Below are 18,003 nucleotides of genomic sequence, written 5' to 3' on the forward strand. Positions count from 1 at the left end.
GTACATCTTTGGAAATTGACATTATTAAAGTAAAATATGGGAAAAGTAAATGACCTTACTAATTTGTTACTAAGAGATGATCTTGCTAATCACCTTCGTGGGAACAGCTTGGTTATCATGCTGAGGTGTTAGTCTTTGGAATTTGACATTAGTAAACTGTAAAATGGGAAAGTTAAATGATATTACAATTTTGTTACTAAGAGATTATCTTGCTAACCCCTTTCGTGTGAAGAGCTTGAGTATCATGCTGTCAGGTACATTTTTGAAAGTCTTTAAGCCATACGTAAGTTTAATAAATTCGTCCTATCTCATTCAACAATAAAACGCTACCTAACTAATCCCTTTCGTGTGAAGAGCTTGAATAAGTCGTACGTTACTGTACATGAGTCCTTTTAAAATATTATTAAAGGTTTATTTGCTCATTGTTTTTGTGTCAACAGCCTGAGTACCATGCTGTGAGGTTTTCTTTGGATTTTAGGGGAGTATGGGCTGTCTGATGTTAAAACATAGGTATATCTTTTTACCCCCTGTCCTGGTCACGATATACTATTGTCCGCTAAACTGGAAAACGATTCCCTCGAGATGATATGTCACACATGGCAAACATTTATATGTGGGCACCAAAAGAAAGCACAATCCTGCATCTGTTTTGTGATCGTGTGAAAACTGGTTGTTGTCTCTCAGAACAGAATTTCTTTGAAAATTCGGTTTTCCTTTTTCACAAAAATTGTTCCTCATTCGTTAAAATGAACAAGTTATGTCCAACGGTTCTCATTTCAAAATTGAAAAGCTAAATTAGGATTTGCTCTCCCCTAACTCTGATTGAATATTGGCTAACCCGGGGACATTCCAGCACAGCACTACGTCAAAATAAAGCGTTTTGTATTCTTCAAAACCATTAACAAGTTAATAATGCTAAAAACAGAACCAGCTGAGAAAAATGTAAAACAAAAAAAAATACAGCATTAGAAAACAAACAACTAACGGCAAAAATAGATGAGTCAAACTAACATCCTCCCTTCTTCAACCACAGCTCCCATTGAAGCATTATCAATTTTGCGACGCCTAAATGTCCGTGAGCCTCGAATGCAGAGGATGAGTGGGGATGAGTATAGCGAGAGATAAAAGTGACTTGTCTTACTCTTAGTATTTATATTGAAGAGCACCTGTAGTTCCAGAAAAGAGTATTTGGATAAAATGATTGACTCTCATCATTATCATTTGAATTTTCTTCGATCGGAGGTAGAATAAGGTCTTCAAAATAGGGCAAATTGAATTGGCTTCTAATTTTTTAGAAAATGAGCCAGCATGTTTGGCATGTTTGGAGAACAGGTTTTCTACTCAACAAACACCGTAGTGATTTCAGTCACGGGAGTACGGGAACAAAATACTTTTATTGTCTTTCAACGGGTAAAACTCTTGTTCTTTTCAAATTTTTCCAATGTTTTGAAATGAAGTTGGGAGAGAAAGCAGTGAATTGTTGACTTCTTTTTGGCCAGGTGGAGGTTATGATTTCTACCTGTACATATCCTTCGGAAGTGTGAAGCCAGTAGTCTGTCTTTTTATTATTACACTACTGCAATCTACATCAAATGATAATTCCAATTTGTTATCGGTTAATACTGTTTTGAATTTTGATGCTTCGATGTTAGGAGCGTAATCTAAGCGTGAGTGAAGTGTTAAGAAGTGTAAAGAAAAGATGTTGAGCGAAGTAAAGGAAGAATTGGAGCATTTTGCATATTTCAGACCACTTATGTTGAGCTCAGATAAAACACAAATTGAATCGATTTTGTTTCTCAGGATCAACAAAATCAAAAATCAAATTTGACCGATTATATGATTGGATAAAGAAAAGCAAGAATTGGTTGTTTTCAAAATGAAATTAATTTCCTATTTGACAATTGGGAAACAAAAAGTTCAGTTTAAAGCGACACAGTAAAATGAAATTCTAAAAAAGAAATTAAACAAAAATACTTTGAAAAATTCAAAAAGTGGAAAATGGAAAAGAAGAAAAATTAAATAACCCAATTTTTATAGAAAACTTTATGTCGAAAACGACATTTTTCAATCAATTTTTATCTAAGTTAAACAATATTTTAAAAATTTAATTGAACAAAAATCGCTTCAAGACATCAAAAACTAAAAATCTGAAAAATCTATTGTTTCGTTTGTAAAAAATGAAAACACCAATTAATTGTTTAGAATTTTATCTAAAAAGCGCCAGTTTTTAACCATTTCTGCGCATTTAAATGAGAAAAAACCACATTCTAAAATTTTAATTGAACTAAAAATTGCTTAAAAACATCGAAAGTTAATAAATCGAAAAACGAAAATAATCAAACGAACATTTTTGGGGAAAAAATTTAAGTTAAGAACGACAATTTCGCATCAAAATTTATTCAAAAGAAAGAAAATTGTAAAAGCGAAAAATGAAATAAAGCAAAAAATCTGTGACTAATAGTTTAATCATGCGATCTTGCAAAGAAATGAGTCATCCTATCTAATTCATCATAAAAAACATTATCTTCGTAATACCCTTCGAGTGAACAACTTGGGTATTGTGCTGTGCGGTACGTCTTTGCAAAACACGTAAGCCGTTCTTAATTTTCAATGAGTCATATTAATTTTTCATTGAAGGGTTATCTTGACAATCTTCTTTGTGTGAACAGCTTTGGTATCATGCTGTGAGTTTAGTGTTTTGAAATTGTTATTAGTTAAGTGTAAAATAGGAACGGTTGAATGACTAATTTGTTTTTAAGGGATTAGCATGGTAATTCTTTTCTTGTGAACAGCTTGGGTATCATGCTGTGAGGTACATCTTTGGAAATTGACATTATTAAAGTAAAATATGGGAAAAGTAAATGACCTTACTAATTTGTTACTAAGAGATGATCTTGCTAATCACCTTCGTGGGAACAGCTTGGTTATCATGCTGAGGTGTTAGTCTTTGGAATTTGACATTAGTAAACTGTAAAATGGGAAAGTTAAATGATATTACAATTTTGTTACTAAGAGATTATCTTGCTAACCCCTTTCGTGTGAAGAGCTTGAGTATCATGCTGTCAGGTACATTTTTGAAAGTCTTTAAGCCATACGTAAGTTTAATAAATTCGTCCTATCTAATTCAACAATAAAACGCTACCTAACTAATCCCTTTCGTGTGAAGAGCTTGAATAAGTCGTACGTTACTGTACATGAGTCCTTTTAAAATATTATTAAAGGTTTATTTGCTCATTGTTTTTGTGTCAACAGCCTGAGTACCATGCTGTGAGGTTTTCTTTGGATTTTAGGGGAGTATGGGCTGTCTGATGTTAAAACATAGGTATATCTTTTTACCCCCTGTCCTGGTCACGATATACTATTGTCCGCTAAACTGGAAAACGATTCCCTCGAGATGATATGTCACACATGGCAAACATTTATATGTGGGCACCAAAAGAAAGCACAATCCTGCATCTGTTTTGTGATCGTGTGAAAACTGGTTGTTGTCTCTCAGAACAGAATTTCTTTGAAAATTCGGTTTTCCTTTTTCACAAAAATCGTTCCTCATTCGTTAAAATGAACAAGTTATGTCCAACGGTTCTCATTTCAAAATTGAAAAGCTAAATTAGGATTTGCTCTCCCCTAACTCTGATTGAATATTGGCTAACCCGGGGACATTCCAGCACAGCACTACGTCAAAATAAAGCGTTTTGTATTCTTCAAAACCATTAACAAGTTAATAATGCTAAAAACAGAACCAGCTGAGAAAAATGTAAAACAAAAAAAAATACAGCATTAGAAAACAAACAACTAACGGCAAAAATAGATGAGTCAAACTAACATCCTCCCTTCTTCAACCACAGCTCCCATTGAAGCATTATCAATTTTGCGACGCCTAATTGTCCGTGAGCCTCGAATGCAGAGGATGGAACTCCCTTGTTCACATGTCAAGTTTTCCAAATAAAGGAAAGACAACACTTTTCGCTTCTTCAAGAAGACGTCGAAAGGCATCGGAAATTTGTTGTTGACAGATTATTATCAAACTGTTTGTATTCATCATCTCATCAGCTCATAATTTCTTGAATAGCATTTGTTTCAAGAAACAGGGAGATTATATCCCACTTTTTCCATTGGTCTAACCGTCTTGCAATTGTTTAATACTTGAGCCGTCATCGTCCGTTTTCTTTCCGGCAACAATGAGACGGTATTACTATTATGCAGTATATTGCCTTGCCGTCTCCGTGTTAGAATAAAATGGCACAAACGATTTCATTCAAGGTATCGGTGAATTTAAAGCTTTTCTTGTTTCTTGGCAGCATAAAAACGATTTCGAGCAATGTGACTGTTCGGACATTAGTGGGAGGGATACAAGTAAGAGAAGCTGATGGTAGTCTGAAAACGTATGATTAACTAACAACTGAGTAATTCAGGCATGCGTGTAAATTAACAAGGAAACATATGGTTACCCTAGAAAGAGAAAAGTATACCACCTCTCAGAAGTGATTAAATGGGAGATTGAAGTGTGTGGACCATGAATGGTAGGACGAATAAAACTACTAATTATTTTAAATAGAGCAAATCTTAGATTATTGATTTGATTATTAGTAAAACAAGTATTTGTCGAGCCAATAGTTTTTGAGACGAAGACGAAAAGAGAATGAAATTTGTCAATGATTGTGTTTGTTAAGTTTCTCTAGTTTTTTGAGAAGCCATTTGCGTTGTGTCATTAAAACCAGCAATTACAGTTATAGTGTGTATTTTTTTTGTCTGAACTGTTGAGGGGTTCTAGTCAAGACCCCGTCGGTAGTACATCTGAAGGAGTTTATGGTTGCTTTTGGCTGCACAGTAGCCACCAGTGGGCCATACTCTATATCTTTGCCTAACTGAGCGTGGCACTTGCTTAAAATGAAAAGTTAGAAGTTAATTTATTCAGTAGATCAATGTGAAGAAATGTTGGTTTAAACAAGTTAAAATTAAATAGAGTGGTTGGCTCTGATGTTAGGTTTGGTGTTCAATGAATGAATTCGATCCTCGCTTTGGTCGGTACCCAATATCAGTTCTTTCATTGTGGTAAATTACCCAAGTCAACAAAGGTATGTCAGTTGCGTTGATTTGGCTCGAAGCCCGAGCTTTGTCTAATCAAAGATCTATTTTTTCTAACACCTATCACCATTGTGTCAGCCATAAATCAGTTGATAAATCAAGTTTTAAACTAGATCTTTGACATTGAAACCCAAGGTTCTAGTACATCTTTTTTATATATACGTCTGACACTGGCACTGCCCTCTCTTTGCGAGAATAAAGTGCAACACACTCTCAAAGTCAAACGAAATGTTCATTCACTGATCTTGTTATATGAACGTCTTGCTGTAAAAAAAATTAGTATTTTCATATGTAAAGCTTATTTATCAGTTTCCGCTGTTCATAAATTTTCCTGCCTTGTCAATTCCAAATATGTTGTACGCTTCTCTCGCCGCATCATTTGTCAGAATTTGATTTGCCCGGATGATGGTCTTGAAGAACCCTTTGTCTCCACCAGCATCAGGGTGCTTCAACAGGCTCAATTTGTGATAGCGTTTCCTGATTTGATCTTTTCGAAGCAGAACTGAACTTTTTATCAACGGAATCTCATATAGCGTAGCAGTCCGGTTCATAATAATTTTGTTTTAATTCTCGAATAAAGATTTCTCAGTGGCCTTTGTTTTAGAGTTTTTGTTTCTAGGAGAGGGTTTTTGTCGAATCTTTTTTCCGCATTCTTTGGCCAAATACTGGTCGTAGTTTTTCCAGCTGCTCGAGCTCTGACCGCAATTGGTCATACATTTTCTCAAATTCTTAAATGATTTTCCCCTTTTTAGCAGCATTGACTTTCAAATCGGCCAACTTTTGATTTAATACCTCTATAGAATGCTCCTGATGAGCATTTCTGGCTGATGCTGCCTTTAAGTTTTCTCGTTACCCCTCACAATGAGCGCTCCATTTCCCCAATACTTCTTTTGTTGCTTCTGTGGTCTTGTTGCAATGGTTTCCAGTTCTTGTCAAAGCTCAACGAGGTCTTTTTGAAGTGAGGAGTTAGTGCTCTTCATTTTCTCTAACTGCGAGGACTGATTTTGCAGTTCCACTTCAGTCTTCAGAGCACGCAACCGAATATTGGCGGATGCCAGAAGTTCTAGTCTAGAAACTTTCCAAGACCGCTACAGACAGGATTCCATTCGGTACATTCCCGGAAAAATCTCGGCAACAGTTTTCCACAATTCTAGCTTGTAGAACACATCATTTTTGCTTCTAAAGTTTCTCGACATTTTCAATCTTGAACTCAATTTTTTTCCTTTTTTCCTGTTGTCTTTTGGTCTCGAACTCGAAACGTATCCTTTCTTCTGTTTTTTTTTTTGGTCTTGAACTCAAGACAATTTTTTTGGTCTTGACCTCGAAACGTTGCCTATCTTTTTTCTTTTGATCTCAAACTCGAGACGTTCCCTTTTTTTGGTCTCGAAAGACAAAATTTTTTTGTTCTCGAACTCGAGACAACTTTTTGGTCTCAACCTCGAGACGTTTCTTTTTTCTTTTTTGGTCTTGAACTGAAGTCAATTTTTGGGTCTCGAACTCAAGAAGTTTCCTTTCTGGTTTTTTTTTGGTCTGGAACTCAAGACATTTTCTTTCTACTTTTTTTGGTCTCAAATTCGAGACGTTGCCGTTTTTTTGGTTTCGAAAGACAATTTTTTTTTGGTCTCGAACTCGAGACAACTTTTTGGTCCCGACCTCGAGCCGTTTCTTTTTTTTTGGTCTTGAACTCAAGTCAATTGTTTGGTCTCGAACTCGAGAAGTTTCCTTTCTGTTTTTTTTTTGGTCTTGAAATCAAGACATTTTCTTACTACTTTTTTGGTCTCAAACTAGAGACGTTCCCGTTTTTTGGTCTTGAATTCAAAACAAAGTTTTTTTGTTTTTTCTTTCAACAATTGATTATTTTATGGACCCTTTTTCTTCAACCATTTTCTTTTGTTCTCGGCGTTCATTCTTTAATTTGATTAAATGATTATACATACGTATTCCCATTACGGAGTCAAGATTCCGCAATAGTTGTTAACAAGACGCTCCATTAATAATTAATCCTAAACATATTAACAATTTAGGAAGTAAATTTTTACAACTTGAAAAATGAGGTAGAGTGCTAAGAATGACACAGCAATTTCCTTCGTTTTTAACCAGATGTATAAGCACTCAGTTTTTAATTCCGAAAAATGGTTATTTCAGTTGCTAGAATAATTTCCTGCTCGTTCCAGTGAATAAAATTTTTATGACTGTAATTTTCATCCGAATCTGTGAATGCTTCCCGACTGATAATTTCACGACTATTGTGGCGAAATGTTCAATTTGAAATGTTCAAATGTGGCAATTTGAAACTGTTTTCATCGTGATGTGGAGAAAAAGCTGCTGCGATGCAGGTTTTCATCATTTACATTTAAGTTACAATTGAGCGACCACTGATATATCTCACGATTGAATTTATTCAGCCGTTTCTCCGTTTTGTTTAAAACTGCCGTCTTCCTTTTGACAAAATTCGATTACAGCCAGTTGCATGAAACTGTTTCGTAATTATGATACAAATTTTGTAATAGATCTGTAATCATGATACAAAATGTAAGGGTGTGCATATATCTAATAGAAGAAAAGTTCTGACACTCTAATAACAAAGGAGCTTCTGTGCAAAAAGGAATTGTTGTTATTGTTGCAACCAGCTTGGCACATTTATGAAAATTTAAAACAGATCCTGTTTTTTCAAAAAATTTTATTGCAAATTTTTCATATTTGCTTTTGTGTAAAATTTTTCTTCTGTTAAAAGTGGTCGTGTGGTTACCAAAAATTTTTGCAGGGTCATTCTTATGAAACTGCTTGATCGTTTGACATGTTTGCTAATCTTTATTTTCAAAAAAATTTTTACTTATTTGTCTTCGAAGTGTGTGGCTTTGATGAAAACAGTTTTCCAGAACCGTAGGGGATCCTTAAAATTTAATAGATTTCTTTGTAGCAGCTTTCCCCAAATTGTTCCGAAGTTAATTTTTGCACTAATTACCACATTTCCTATAAGCTTTTCTCCTTTAGGTGAAACCCACTGCACAGGTTGTTCATACATAGCGCCTTCGTGTCAATTTTTTTGCCATGAAGCTTTGACTATGCACTTCTACATAAAAGGTTTTGCTGTCTTGTCGTGAAATCGTTTTAGTTACCGACCTGATGACTTTATAAGTCCTATCCTCAAAACTTGGTATGAGAAAATTCTTCTTCTGTCAATTGTTTCTGCAAGTTCCCTCAATAAAAGGGAATACTGATTCAAGTAGTTCTGAAATTTCTGTGAGAAAAATGACATCGTCATATACGATTCTCTTTTAAGCGCAGACACTTTATATACCGCTTCATACATGCAAATATTTAGTTTTATCTCAGGCTGAACCTCAGTTTATATTATTTTTTCCATTGTTATTGGTACTCTGATTTTTCAATCACAGTTTGTACTGTGATCTAGAGAATAGATCTTTGCTGACACGGTATTGTCAAAACATAACCCTATAACTTGTTACATGGTGATGGAGAAGCAAAAAAAAACTAGCAATGCCAGATACAGACATAGTGATACTCCCTCATACGATCCTCCGGAAAAACTCGCCTTTCTTTTCAATTCTATTATCTCTTTCTAAATTTTCCTGAAACCAAACATCATCAGTTTTCTGACTGCTAAAGTACTCTTCATCTTGCTCAGTAAAGTAATTCTTTGAATTCTCAGGCACCAATTTTAATGGGCTGCTACTTTGTAGTCATTTTTGGTGCTTCGGGATCAATATTAACCTCTTCTTTAGTACATTTTGTTTTACTACAAGATGTGTGTGGTTTTTTCTCTGGTTTTGGACTTTTTGATTCTGCTGCTTTTTTTAGCGTACTCTTTAAGTTTCAACAAACTGCACCTCCTCTCTCGGCAACTTTGTTTGCCTTCTCAAGCTCTTTAGAGGTTTCTTACTCTGATTCTTTAGCTTCATTCTCAGACGTGTCATTTGTAACATTTAATGAATCGTTAGCATCCTCAGCTTCAGATTGATTTTCTGTGTTTAGATTACTTTCACTGTCTTTGGAAGATTCCATTTCTTTTTTATCATCAAAGTCTGAGCTGTTCAAATCAATTTTTTCTGCCCATTTACTGTTTTTTCCCTTTTGCTCAGGAGCGAATGACTTTTCTCCTGTTTTATGCTTTTTCAGTTGGTCATAATGGACCTTCCTCCTCTTTTTATGTTCTACTTGGAAGTTCAAATTGTTTAAAATTTCAACTATTGTGTATAGCTCTATATAAAAAGAAGTCAATTTTCTTGTTTTTTTTTAAAGTTGGGTTGGAAACTAACATTTCTTCGCCAACCTTATAGCTCGTTCAATACCTACTGCAATCATAATAGGTCTTCTGGCGTTATTGTTTGAATCCATATGTTCTCGCATCAACTAATCCGTTTCCTGTAGTTTGTTTTTTCATTGTGAAAACACAGGGACTTGATATTGCATATATTTTGGTGTGTGGTTTGCTATAGATGCAGTATATAGGTGGGAACAATGGAAAACCCAGTACCACATATGCTGGGCTGTATTTTTTACCTTAGGGATTGATGTTCGATAGACCATCATCGCTAAGGGCAGAAATTTGGTCCACTCATTTTGATATTGGCCTATTCATTTAGAGAGACGTTCATCTATTGTCCGATTTTTTCTTCTTTCAATCATCGCGTTCCGTTGTGGTTGTTAGGACGTTATTGATGTCTTCTGAGTTCCTAGTTCAATGCAAAGACTACGAAATAGTTTTGACATAGAGTTCGACCCTTGTTCACTGTGTACTTGACAGTGTTCAGCAAACACTCTTGAGACGGTTTTTGCCTCTTAGTTGGGTAAAGCTACCGCTCCATAACACTTACTGAATTGATCACCGAGACGCAAAAGGTACTTGTTTCCCTGAGACTCGTGAAATGGATCCATGATATCAAGAGATACTTGCCAAAATGGTTGTCTAGGTTTCAATTTTGCGAGTGAATGCCGATGTTAGTGCCTTAGCTTTTTAGGGCACATGTCACAGTTTTCAATACAGTTTCTTACGTCCCTCCTCATGCACGGCCAATGAAACCTTTCAGAAGCCTTCTGGTACGTTTCCTCAATCCGAAAATGACCTGCGCTAGGAGAGTCATGCAACAGTTCAAGCACGTTGGACACTCTCTACCATTGTACAGCCATTTGGTAAACGGTCTCCTCAAAGTTAGGTTCTGTTTTGTGTTTACCATACAAAGTCCCTTCTATGAGACAAAGGTTTGTACACTGAACGCAGTATTTCCATAATTCTTTGGATGCTCCAATTTTTATTTGCCCTGTTCCTGTTTTTTGTTCAGAACCCAGGTGCATATTTCTCTGAGTAGCGTGTCATTTTAATGCAAATCTCGTAGTTTTACTCTCTGCAGTTTTTCTAACTGCTAACCTCAACTGACATAATCGTAATGATTGCTCTGCGTCTATCGCAATAGCGTTAACAAAAGCTGTTTGTTCATCATCATCATCAGTCAGTTTGCGCGACAGACAGTCGGCGAGTGGCGTTGCCTGCTGCACTATGCTTGATGTCAAAGTTAAATTGCCCAAATTTCTCTGTCCATCTTGCAACCATACTGTCCGGTTCTTTAAAACTATAGATCCAGTCACGAGTCTGCTGGTCCGTTATAATTGAAAAGTTCTCACTAAGTAACAAAATTTTAAAATGTTGCGTAAAATGAACAATTGCAAGTAATTTGGCTTAGTTGCTGAACAATATTGCTGAGTTTTACTCATAGTTTTGCTAGCATATGCAATAACTCTATTCTCCGGTCCTTGTTTCTGGGTAACAATTGCTCCATTTCTTGTCAACGAACCATCCGTAGTTAATGTTGATATATACGGATCCCTATTATTTGTATATTATAAAACTGGGACATCCAGAAGCCTCTTCTTTAACTCCGTTACCGCATTTTTGCACTTTGGATTTCAATTAAATTTTTTTGACATTTTCAGTAGCCTGTTAATAGGTCCTGCTGTTTTTTCGAAACCCGGAATAATTTTTCGATAATAGCCCACAAGAGCTCGAAAGGCCCAGACACCTCTCAGGGAGGATGGTTCTTTCATTCTCTCTGCCGATCTTACTTTCTCTGGGTTGACCTCGACCCCATTCTTGGATATAATGTGCACCAAGAAGCTGACACGCTCTTAGAAAAAACTGCATTTTGATCCCTTAATCTTTAATCCATTCTCCGCTAAACGTTGGAATACCAGTTCTAATTGTTTCATATGTTCGTCGAAATTTCTTCCGAAAACGATAACGTCATCTAGATACACTAGAGCCGTTTCGTAAGAGAGGCCAGCAAAATCAACCTCACTATAATTTGAAAAATTCCCGGTTCAGAGGCTAGTCTTTTAGGAATACTTTGCCAGTTATACAGGCCCAGAGGCGTTATTAAAGCTGTTAAATTCTGACTCTTTTCTTCGAGCGCCATCTGGAAGTCACCCGACTGGAGATCTATGGGGACTATTGTAATGTTTTTCCCAATTTACCCGCAAAAAGGTTGGTTTTTTTCTGGTGTTGAAAATACAGTCAAAATTATATAAGACTTCGTTGCCCAAGAAACAAGGCGTTATCTCATTTTCGGTGACTAAAAACTCAAGTGTTATCTCAGATGTTAATTTTTGAAGTTGGACTTGAATAGCTGTTGACTTCTTTACAGGCACTTTTCCATTGCTGGCAGCTATTATTTTTTTATTGCACACTCTGATCTGGCTCATTTCTCCCAGCTGTTGGTAGAGTGTGTCGCTTAAAATGTTAACACTACGTCCTCTATCAATTAAGACCATTATCAATATGTCTTTTATCAATATTTTGGCAATCAAGGCCTCCAATGGGCTGTTTCCGCCACGCACAATTTTTACGTAGATTGCTGAAAATGAAGCCCTGCTATCTTCAGCTAGTTCTCGTTTAAACACGGGCAATTTCGTTTGAAATGATTTGACTGCCACATTACCTAGATGCAAGATTTCTCTGACAGCAACGGCGACATCTTTCTCTCAAAGCTCACCGCTGTATTTGATTGCTCAGAACGACTCTCGTCCGTCCAATCTCGGCTTCTGATCTCTTCTCCTTGTGTTGGTGATCGCGCTCTTCTATCGTATATGGCTCGTCTATTATCAATTCTAATTCTTTATAGCTATTATAGTTTCTATTTTTCTATCTCCGGTTTCTCTAGAATGTCGCTCACCTCCGGAACCTCTTTGGGCCTCGACCCTTGCAATGAAAACTTGATTATCTTGCATGTTAGATTGGTTAGTCTATAATGTTTACACTAAATCATTAATCGAATTAAAGAGTTGATTGTTTTCATTCGGATGGATGGCAGAAAACCGCGGCTCATTATCTTCCTCCTCAATTCATTTAGGGTCCAGGTCCATGATGATAAAATTGACAGAGAGAATCTGATTTGTTCACGAAGGCTTTGAAAAGTTTATTTGACTGTCGGAATCTTCAGTTAAGCACGTATCGAGATATTCAGATATAATAAGGTAGAATATGGATCCAGTATTTTGAAGCGCGGAGCACCATTCACCTAAGAAACACTATGGCAGTACATTGAGAACAACTGATTAAATGGATTTAAATTTTTGTTAGTGAAACAATTGAAAAATTTGATTTAAAAAAAAACAACCTGGTGATATTGATGCCAGACGGGTGTCTCAGGGTGTGTTCTGTCACGAATCCACTCGCTGGGTGGTAAAGACAAGATCTGCAGAGCTAACTTACTAAATAGAAAACGCTATTTATTAAGTTTATCACAACGATTTTTTTTCTTTGTTTATACAATAAAAAAAGGACCGTGTACAACATCCGGCAACGATGGATGTAGGTCGGAACATAAGGGATGATGAGTAGCATTTAGACGGATGCTGCACTACAAGCTGTTCCCCTCCAGACAGTGTAAGGACGGCCCAGTCACAAAACTAACTAACAAGTGGAGAGGAAAGCACCTATATATATATATATATATATATATATATATATATTTATATATATATATATATATATATATATATATATATATATATATATATATATATGTATATATACATATGTATATATATATATATATATATATATGTATATATCACACATAGGGAACGGGTATGGAAGGGTTGAAATAAAAATAGGATATCAAGGAATAAGCAAAGGAAAAAAAAGTTAAGCAGCCAAACACTCGGTGCAGCCTTCCCTCCTTCACGACAGCGCTAATTGAAATCTCACTGAGAGCACGAGACTTGAGGGCGCGAAACCCCATTAAGCAGAGAACACAGCTCCTCAGAAATTCGAAGCTGATTTTCGTTCGGATGTAGCTTATAGTGTCGGCGTACGGCTTTCCGCGTTTTTCGCTGATCTTGTTTGCGAGTTGTTTCATAGCGGGCAATAATGATGGCCCAGCACCGCTGGAGCAAGCAAAAACCCGTGCGTTGAAACTGCTGTGTTCGGTTTCGCGGATTCGCTCTTCGTACTTATTTCGATTGATTCTCTCGTGATATTTGTAAGAATCTTTTATGTTCGTTGGGCAGCCCTTCGCGTGAGGGTTGAAAATCTTCACATCGCAAAAATGCCATTAAAGCGGGAGCCCCACAGACCGTTTGCCTTGATGTCCAGTCGAGCGTCGTCATCAGTAGTGGTGGAATTACTCGAGAAAATTTCTCGATCGCGCGACTGAAGTTTTGGCTTTATCTCGACATCGTGGCAAATGTCATCCATCAGGTTTGCAAACACGTCTTTGATTTTGTTGTGTCCTAGGTCGGTATACTTTCTGTGGCGCAATGTAGGGCATGATTGAGGCTAAATTCTTTCACGCATGGGACTATAGCTGGCGTGTTCTTTGCTTCCCAGGTGTAGCGAGGTGCTATTCCATCACGGAATTCAGTCTTCGTGAGGTCAAAACCATGTTTTGATAACGGAAGCGCGTTAAACCAGCTAGATGCTCCTTTCTCCGAGGCCAGCTGGATTGTATACTTAATTTCTGGTAGATTGTTTTCGATTCTGGATTTTTTTCGAGATGAGTTCACGTTGCATGTCTGCTTTCTGTCTGAGACTGATCTTGGTTTGATCTAATTCACATTGTTGAATTTCGAATGAATCATTATTGAATGACGCCAATGGACCTGAGAGTTCAATTGATTGCTCATGACTTTTAGAAGGATCTTGTGGGAGGGTGATGTTAAGCCCACCCATTCTGAGAGGGAGAGAGAAAAGTTCTCTTTCCTCTTGGATTATTTCTTTGCCGACGATGTTCGGTGTGACTCGGCCAAGTCGCTCCTCCATCTTGTCCAGAACCCCGTCCATGGAGGGTGTAGTACGCGAGAAGAAGCTCAACTTCTGTTGAACCCCCTTCGTCAAACATGCATAGGCATTCTGGGGAGAGATGAGAGCAAACTGACCAAGTCTGTCCAAACTTTCTGTGTATTCAATTTCTGCATCTTTCAGGAAATACTTACTGGCCTCAGAGCTACCGATAACCGATCCCAGGACTCGAGCGCCGTGTGTGATTTCCACATTAGTGCCTGAAATCACAGTTGACGCTTGGCACTGGCCTCCTGGCTTAATTATCAACTGACACTTCGGAGGATTGACAAGATATCCGTACTTGGGACCAAGCTGAATGAGCTTGTCGAAGAGTGTCAGATATCTTTTAACTTACCGACGGCGCTACTCGTAAGCATACCATTTTTGTGTCAAGGAGTCATTGTGAAGTCTTGATATTAGGGGTAGGATTGGAGTTCCATAGCTTGCCATCGCAAGGGGATCGCCTTGTGTTGTACCTTCCTGAGACAGAATGGTCGAATTATCGATGTAGAGAAAAAACGGATGGCTATAGGAATACTGTATGGCAATATGCAATGATGGGCATAAGGTCTTCACGTTCTCTAATGCTGTTCTTCTATTCAGCACGTTAATTGCGTTTTTGGCATCAATTAGTAGAATTGCTTCGTTTTCGGGATCATCAAAACTGTGGCGAAGCGAGTGTATGGCATGTTCTATGCCGCATTTCTGGCCCAGGCACAGCTTCACGTTTCTACCGAGGGATGTTAGATCTTGCCTGATGCAGCCGACGATTATGTGACTGGTGATGCGACGCATTACTTCACCAATAACAATAGGTCTCAATCCTGGACATTTATCCAGAGCCACTAGTTGACATCCAATGTATGCAATCAAATCATCCAGTAGTATTACGGACGTGGCCAGCCTCTTAGCAAACTTGGCAACAAGCTTGCACATGTTCATGGAGGTTTGCCCGAAAGCAGAAAGTAGTCTACGCCAGTCATCGGCATCGAGACCTGAAGGCCCGGCACTGCCATGAGTCTTCATTGCATTCTTTCGAACGAGCCTGGCACTGATTTTTTTAAAACAGCGGCGTGGTAGGGAAGCGTGCTTGGATGTTCGCTCTGAATGCAGTTGGGCTCCGAGGGTTGCCTTTCAGGATGTTTGTTGCGTAAGATCTCGAGGACCGGTCTACCGTCTATGAGATCGGTAGGAGCGAGCACGCCGCTTTTAAGCTCATCCGAAATAACGCGAATAGCAATACTGATCTGACCACGAAAGATGAAATCGTTGAGCATCTTGAGGTCAGAGTGCTGCTTTTTATTCCTTGAGTTCATTCTCATTTGGATTGCCTTCGCTTCACAGAACAGTTCCGAGAAGTTGCAGCTGTGCTATTCACGCAGTCTACGCTTCATGATCTTTTTGTTTGATCCATCGTCCGTGTTCTTTGTTCGACTAAGAGTTAAGTGCGGAAGTATCATACAGAGGGTCAGAGATATATCGGATCTATCCGTGTTTACGGAAATCGGGGAGAGGACACTGTGAAGGGCTTCGGCGAACTGTTCCCCTGTCTTGTTTCTACTGAGCGTGGAGAACGAGGGCTTCCATTTGACGACCTCGCGGTATATTTTGCGCACTGTTACCGCGTGATGAGGCTGGAATTTGTCCCAAAATTTATCTAATGGTGCGGCGACGGAACGTTCTGGGTCGTGCGATGTTGCAGGATCTATTAGTGCAGTGTCGGGAACGGTCTAATCATTGTGTGGTGCCGGCGTTGCGATTGCTGTTTCGGTGGCTGCGGTGACCGCAGAGCAGCTTTTGCAGCTGAAGTGTTCGATCCACTCTTTCGCTGCCGCTAGGCCACTGCATTTCACGTGAAAAAATTTATAACACGTATGACACCACCCCTACGTAGGGGACCCTTGAAGAGTGGACAATGGGTTTGATCAGCCGTCAGGCTTCGAGCTAGGAGTGGGGAAGGCTGTACTGAGGGGGACTAGGTTAAGTTAATTACATGAGAGTAATAGCGGCATCGATATTTAACGTATTGAATGATGTTAAACAGAATAATATTGAAAACATGGTTTCCAGGAAAGGACAAGTGCAGAGGGTCTTTACAGAACAGCTTAGGCTCAAGAACATTCCTAGATGAGGATAAAACAATAAACAGCTTGAAGGCACAAGAATCAGTATAATTATACAAAGCGTAGTTAAGGGCACTAATTTTCTTATTTGTGGGGCGATTACAACTGGTGGGTATAACATTAGGAACAAACAAATTATTTGGGCTAAAATTCACAATTATGAGCTGAATGAGGAATTTCCAATGCTCTATGAAAGTTTCAATACTACTACGGTGATCATTAAAGCCAGCGATTACTACAATAGTGTTCATTTTCTGATTTGGGTGTTGATTGACAACATCACAGAGGTCTAGCAGTTTAGCACCTCGATAGAAATGTACAAAACCCTGTACTTGACCCTCGTATTTATATTTGGTACGATAAGTGCCCAAGACGAAGTCTGAGCAGCTGGAGGGAAGAGGGTTGTCATCAAAACGTCCCATTCACGGAGCCTGCTAACATTCAGAACACAAGAAATTGCTCTAAAAATGAAATCAGTTATATGGTACAACTTGATATGATGAAGGAAAATGGTTGGAATCAATACATCACTTTCACGGAGCCCGCTAACATTCAAAAACACAATAAATTGTTCTAATAATGGAATCAGTTGGAATGATACGACCTGATGTGATGAGTCGGGGTGGGAGATTGGTTCACTCGCCTACGACTGGGGTGGCGAGGCTTGAAAAGGTGTAGGTTTGATTCAGCCCAGCGCGCATACGTATTTGAAAATACAGCGGAGGTAAATTTGTTCGGGAGCTATTTAATAAGTTTATCCCAACAATTAAGATGGACCGATTAGTTTTCGCAAGCTTGGCCTATTTAATAAGTTTATCACAACAATTAGGCTACGATTATCACAACGATTAGGCTCATGATGATAAAATTGACCGACAGAACCTTATTTGTGCAGGAAGGCTTTGAAATGTTTATTTGCTGTCGCAATATTCGGATAAACAAGTATCAAGACGTGCAGATGTAATATGGTAGAATATGGTTCCAGTTTCCCGGAAATGTGAAAATAAATTTTTTTGAAATTTTGTAGTAAAAGCTGATTAATCCCCTCTTATTGTGTTTATTTTCCAATGATTCATCAACTGAAGCGTTTTACGAAAAATGAAAATCTGAATTTTTGGACGCATTGGGTCAATTTGGTTCTATTGAAACAGGTATTTAAGTGTTTATTTTAATCAAAATCAGTTATTTTAAGTTTCTTGAGCCTTAATTATAGGAAAATGTAGTCATTGTTTTCTGAGCTCCTTTCAAAAATTATCAGTACGTTTTTGTTTGCTCTACGATGAAGCTCTTCAGTTTTACGCATGAGGGACTGCGGGCGCTGAGGTGCTCTTCTGACACAGAAAATTTGAATCTATTCAACCCCATAACCCCACCCCCTCCCCCGTTTCATCGGCATGCAAATTTTCTGCGCAAATTTTTGGCGCAGGCACCCAATTTTAACGTGCTATGTAACAATACAAATACTGAAGAACACAAACAAAACATAAGTCTACTGAA

At 38.0% G+C, this 18,003-nt stretch overlaps 2 protein-coding genes across 2 annotated transcripts in view; both read right to left on the reverse strand.

Moving 5' to 3' along the window:
* LOC142358299 (uncharacterized) overlaps positions 1–17,265 on the reverse strand; it is a 140,642-nt gene extending 123,377 nt beyond the window's left edge. Inside the window, exon 1 of the mRNA XM_075409753.1 lies at positions 17,248–17,265. The gene's annotated coding sequence lies outside the window, so the exon portion shown is untranslated. The remainder of the gene's footprint in view (positions 1–17,247) is intronic.
* Positions 1–17,336, reverse strand: part of LOC142358407 (palmitoyltransferase ZDHHC20-B-like) — a 111,657-nt gene extending 94,321 nt beyond the window's left edge. Inside the window, exon 1 of the mRNA XM_075409840.1 lies at positions 17,307–17,336. The gene's annotated coding sequence lies outside the window, so the exon portion shown is untranslated. The remainder of the gene's footprint in view (positions 1–17,306) is intronic.
* Between the last annotated feature and the right edge of the window lie 667 nt (positions 17,337–18,003).

This window comes from Convolutriloba macropyga, chromosome 1 (assembly GCF_964194025.1).
Source record: "Convolutriloba macropyga chromosome 1, txConMacr16.3, whole genome shotgun sequence".
Taxonomy (NCBI): domain Eukaryota; kingdom Metazoa; phylum Xenacoelomorpha; order Acoela; family Convolutidae; genus Convolutriloba; species Convolutriloba macropyga.